The sequence below is a fragment of the Pinus tabuliformis genome, chromosome Q (genome assembly GCF_031772625.1).
Source record: "Pinus tabuliformis cultivar Carrire ecotype Pingquan chromosome Q, CPIR1, whole genome shotgun sequence".
In the NCBI taxonomy this organism is placed as follows: domain Eukaryota; kingdom Viridiplantae; phylum Streptophyta; class Pinopsida; order Pinales; family Pinaceae; genus Pinus; species Pinus tabuliformis.
The window spans coordinates 461,051,824-461,057,823 of NC_142296.1; the positions used below are offsets into that span (position 1 = coordinate 461,051,824).

General features: G+C 40.3%; 1 non-coding gene across 1 annotated transcript; it reads right to left on the reverse strand.

The window, feature by feature from the left end:
- Positions 1-1,618: 1,618 nt before the first annotated feature.
- TRNAM-CAU (transfer RNA methionine (anticodon CAU)) lies at positions 1,619-1,692 on the reverse strand. The gene has a single exon. It is a non-coding gene; the product is annotated as a tRNA-Met (tRNA).
- Between the last annotated feature and the right edge of the window lie 4,308 nt (positions 1,693-6,000).

Below are 6,000 nucleotides of genomic sequence, written 5' to 3' on the forward strand. Positions count from 1 at the left end.
CCCCATAGAAGAGCTTTTTGAAATGCAACGCACCCACACAGTGTGTTTAGGTGAGATGCAACGCACTTTGCCTATGGAGCAGCTAAAATGATCTTGTTTTGACCAGTTCTGAGCAGTTTTTTCATGGAGAACTTCTGGGAGAAGTTGTAATCAGTTGACCTTGTTCCTTTAGGGGTAAGAACAACACTTTTAGGGACTTAGGAGCCCTTGGTTTATGAACATTTCATGCTTGGGGTTGTAGTGCCCAAAAATGTCTATAACAGTTGCCCCCTAAAGCATGAGGTCGTTAATCTTTTGACGTCGGGTGAAATGCTTTATTATGAGGATCCGAAGTTATTTCAAGCTGGGAGGAGACCTGTAATAAGATACAATACAATACATTATCTTCATAATATTTTCATGATCTAGCTGATGCGGGCATTCCCATGCTCAGCTTTATAAATTCATTTTCATGTACATAGGATAGACAATCGTCTGAGTGTAGACTGATGATTCTGGTAGAGCCATCATCCCTTTGATTGGATGATTATCTGTGTACATTTGATGTCTTTATTTCCCTGAATATATATCGCAGCCCAGATGGATGAAACCAGATCCAGGGTCTTCAATCTCGTCCGATCTTCACTCGAAGTACAAGTCTATCCATGTGAGAGATGTCCTGGAGTCGAACATGGAAAGACATCGCCTGATTACCAGCCAATGATGTAAGTTGTTAACAGGCGGGAGAGGAATCACCGATAATGATAATGACCCTCAAGGTACTGCAGTACAATTCACATGGTGTGAATAAAGGACTTGGCGTCGAACACCACGCAAAATCTTTCAGTCGAAGGCCATTGATGTAAACCTGTCACCGGAAGTGAGAAACTTGCGAAAAAGTTTGAAAGCTCGATCAATTTATGGTCAAATCCTTTCCATAGTGCATTTGATCAGAATTGAAAATTGGGGATCGGATGGTATAGTCTATTCAATCTGTTGGGAGCTTGTAAGATCACAACCATGACTATTGCTTTCCAATCGGCTGTGTTTGCATTAATTGCTATTTCATTTTTACTAGTGATTGGTGTACCTGTTGCACTTGCCTCTCCCGATGGTTGGTCAAGTAGCAAAAATGTTGTATTTTCGGGTGTATCATTATGGATCGGATCAGTCCTTTTTGTAGGTATCCTTAATTCTTTCATATCTTAGATATGTTCTAGATGTTTTAGGTTCACACTCCCTCCCCCTCCTCCCGGAGGGCTTTATAGCTTTTCTGAAGGGCCTTTTACTTCAGGCCCAAGGAGGAGGGGTTTTCCATATCCGTAATTGAATTAATAATTGGACCATTCAAAAATGGTATCTACTTACGAATGGGATTGAACATATATGTATTTTCCATTTCAATTATATGAATATCTATATATTCATATAATTGAAATGCGGGTATGGTTGAATGGTAAAATTTCTCTTTGCCAAGGAGAAGATGCGGGTTCGATCCCCGCTACCCGCCCTTCACATGGAATATGAAAAAGAATAGTTCATGTATTGATCGTTTCTTTTCCTCACTTATAATTCAATTATAAATTTATAAGTGAGAGAGCAATCCTTTCCGGACCAAAATACTTCGTATGTTCTGGTCTGGCGGAGACAGGATTTGAACCCGTGACCTCAAGGTTATGAGCCTTGCGAGCTACCAGACTACTCTACTCCGCACCATTGATTTATATCATAATCAGAATGGGTACACAAAACAATAATGGGATATAGTACCCCTATCCCTATATAGGGATAGGGGTACTATATCCCATTATCACAAGAAACTTCAATTACTTTTTTCTTTTCCTACCAACTCGATTTTTTTATCCCGGGCAATAAACATGCGTGGGCCATCTCACGGAGTATGTGTCCGGACAATCCAAAGTCTCGATAGTTGGCTCTAGGTCTTCCAGTCGAAGAACAACGTCGATGGAGACGTGTAGGTGCACTATTACGTGGTGAAGATTGCAATTTTCTATGAATTTCCCATTTGTCATCCAATGATGACACTTTGCTTTTTTCCTCCAAAGATTGACGAATTAAATGATATTTCCGTTCCAGTGCTTGTCTCTTCTTCTCTCTCTGAATGAGACTCTTTCTCGCCATAATAGTTCAGTTGGTACTATTACCTACCAGGAATCAAAATATAGATCAGATTTTAGATGGAGTAATATTATGTTGATTACTTTTTCTCTGTGGGGTATTGTCATTGATACAATGACAATACCCCACAGAGAAATTGATGAAGAAGAATTAACCAAATTTACCTGATGTAGAGGCAATTAAAAAAGCTACATAAGTGAATATATAACCTACGGAAAAGTGAGCTAATCCAACTAATCGTGCTTGAACAATGGAAAGGGCTACTGGCTTGTCTCTCCATCGAACTAAATTAGCTAAAGGCGTGCGTTCATGGGCCCATGCAAGAGTTTTGATCAGTTCCTGCCAATATCCACGCCAGGAAATAAGGAACATAAATCCAGTAGCCCAAACAAGATGCCCGAATAAGAACATCCACGCCCAAACAGATAAATTGTTCATACCAAAAGGATTGTATCCATTAATAAGTTGTGAAGAATTTAACCATAGATAATCTCTTGACCATCCCATTAAATAAGTGGAAGACTCATTTAATTGTGCTACATTACCCTGCCATAATGTTATATGCTTCCAATGCCAATAGAAAGTAACCCATCCAATAGTATTCAACATCCAGAAAACTGCTAAATAAAAAGCATCCCAGGCCGAGATATCGCAAGTACCACCCCGTCCCGGACCATCGCAAGGAAAACTATAACCAAAATCTTTTTTATCTGGCATTAACCTGGAACCACGCGCATCCAAAGCACCTTTAACTAGGATCAATGTAGTTGTATGCAAACCTAGAGCAATAGCATGATGAACCAAAAAGTCTCCAGGACCAATTGTTGAGAACAATGAATTATTATTATCATTAATAGCATTTAACCAACCGGGTAACCATATGCTCTTACCTGCATCGAATGATGGACCACTTGTTGAAGATAGGAGTATATCGAAACCATATAACGTCTTACCATGAGCAGATTGTATCCACTGAGCAAATATGGGCTCGATCAAGATTTGTTTTTCTGGAGTACCGAAAGCAAGCATAACATCATTATGGACATAAAGTCCCAAGGTATGGAAACCTAGTAATAAACTAACCCAACTAAGATGAGATATTATAGCTTCTTTCTGCTCTAACATTATCGCCAATACATTATCCTTATTCTGTTCCGGATTATAATCCCTAATGAGGAATATAGCTCCATGAGCAAAGGCTCCTGTCATAATGAACCCGGCAATGTATTGATGATGAGTATATAATGCAGCTTGGGTGGTGAAGTCTTGTGCTATGAATGCATAAGGGGGTAAAGAATACATGTGTTGAGCTACCAAGGAAGTTATAACCCCCAAAGAAGCTAAAGCAAGACCCAATTGAAAATGAAGAGAATTATTGATTGTGTTATAAAGACCCTTATGTCCGCGTCCTAATAGGCCTCCTGGAGGAACATGTGCCTCCAAAATATCTTCCATACTATGACCAATCCCAAAGTTGGTTCTATACATATGACCAGCAATTGAAAAAACAAGTGCAATAGCTAAATGATGATGAGCCATATCAGTCAGCCATAAACTTTGAGTTTGTGGATGGAATCCTCCGAGAAAAGTTAGAATAGCAGTTCCCGCCCCTTGGGAGGTACCGAATAAGTGACTACTAGAATCAGGATTTTGAGCATAGAGATTCCACTGACCTGTGAAAAGCGGTTCTAAACCTTCGGGATGCGGTAATACATCCAAAAAATTATCCCATCTGACCTGCACTCCCCTTGATTCAGGAATAGCGACATGAACTAAATGCAGCATGCAAGCTTTAAAGTACTGAATGGGGTGTTCCTAGATCGATTTCTTAGATAATGAGCTAATGTCGACAAGAAGTGATCCGTCACAGGAGGTCCTTAATGAATCCCACATCAATGACACGAAACGGAGCAAATGATTTTAATGGAGGTGAAAACGATCTGATGACGTACAGCTTAGGGTGGCGGTCATGAAAGAATGGAGTATGAATGTATTGTAGCGGGTGAGACACAGGTGAATTCTTTGAATGACTTCTCTTGAACATATCGGCGACACTGACATGATGGATTGGTAGCATTACCCCAAATGTGGATGGTGTGATGGGACCATGGCGATGTGACCGGTGAATGAGACAACCCAACCCGACTTGGATGTGGATTGAAAGTGTCATGTTCAAGAGCGACTTGCTACCAACAAAGTTTCTTCAAGTTTTCTTCCGAATTTTCCCCAGTCATTGCTGACCAGTACCTCTTTATTTTTGTCAAGCTTGAGGAGGATAACATATGCTTGTTCTATAATTTTCCCTTCGGGCAAACCCATCGCTATGTTTTAACGAACCTAGCGATAGTGAAACTCGTTCTTTTCTGCTATGGACAAGTTTGTCTCTATTAAGTTTTAACGAGTTTAACGACAAAGATAACTCGGTCCTTTTCAATTTTAGAGAGTCTGAAAAGGAACGTAAAGGAAACTCCAAAATTCATTTTTCGTCATCTAATCCCTTAAGTCCGAAAAAGTATAAAACAATACAGAAGGGATGAATTTTCGATACTTTTAACGAGCCGAACAAAACAAGTGCTCGATCTTTTTGTGTAATAACCCCTCAGGTCCAAAAAGATTAAAATTTAGAGGAGGGATAGCACTTCCGGTCCCTTTAGCGAGCTGGAGAGGCCAATGGCTCAGCAATCTTTTCATATTTTACGAGTCAGTTGAAAAGAGCTTAAAGGAGAATCGTCTTTTGAGGAACGAGTGATAAAATTGGGTAGCAACTGATTCCAGGTAAGGTTTGGAATGTTCCAATCACGGAAGTGTTACAAGGATGGCTAATGAGATCACTCTTCGCAGCTGTTCCTCAAAAAGGGGTAAACAATCAAATGGAGGTGAATGATTGGCCAATACAGAGTGGAGGTGATGATGAGAACACGACCAAGGCTTTTAAAGGATGAAGTACTACATTCACGATGGTTATTTATTGGGAAATAGTTCATTTTTTAATGAGCTTAAACGCGGGGGGAAACATTTGCTCATGGCTTATGCTTATTTTTTAATCCAGTCGTATAATAAGAATGTCCCATTTAAAAACGACAATTTTTAGAGTTTTGCCCCACATCCTTTCTTTATGCAAGTTAGGAAACAACCAATCCTACAAGTTTAAAGGGTTAGAGGACCTACAAATTTAAAAAATAAATAGTCGCTCTTCGCTTGCATGCCAAAAGGTTTGCATGCCCCCAGGTATAAAATAAAGTTTCAAGGCCACCTTTTGTTCAAACTGACAAAACATTTGTTTTATCAGGAAAGGTATACCTCTTTCAGGTTACCCAAAGATTGTTCTATTCACAGTGCAAACAAAACATTTCTTCGGCGATGTCTACCGAAATAGACAAAGGTGAGTGGAGGAGGCTACTCCACTCACGTAACTTTGACAAGAGAATCTTGTTCTAGAATAACTCCCTCTTCCAATAACGGACGGGAGTACAGACCAGTCATATATCTCTTGCGGAAACCTACCATATACCCGAAGTTTTCCTGCCGAAGCAGACCAGGGTGCATGCCCCCTGGGTTTCAGTCATGTCCCCCGAATCACTCACGCTCATCAGGTGGGCGGACTGGGGATTGATGAGACATTCCTTGTGTGAAAAGACCATTTAGGGATGGTATATGACTATTTGCTATGCGTGATCTGGGAAATGAAAGCTGGTCCACGAGCTTGACCACTCTTCCTTCGTGCGGAAAACACATTACTCTAAAGAGTGAGGAGACAATGGCTCCCATGCAATAAATATAGTCTCGTCCAAGGAGTAGATTATAATCCAGGGGTCCTTGAACTACCATTACGTTCATGTGAACAGTTTTTCCTCTCAATGTTATGGGCACATTGGGAAGGAT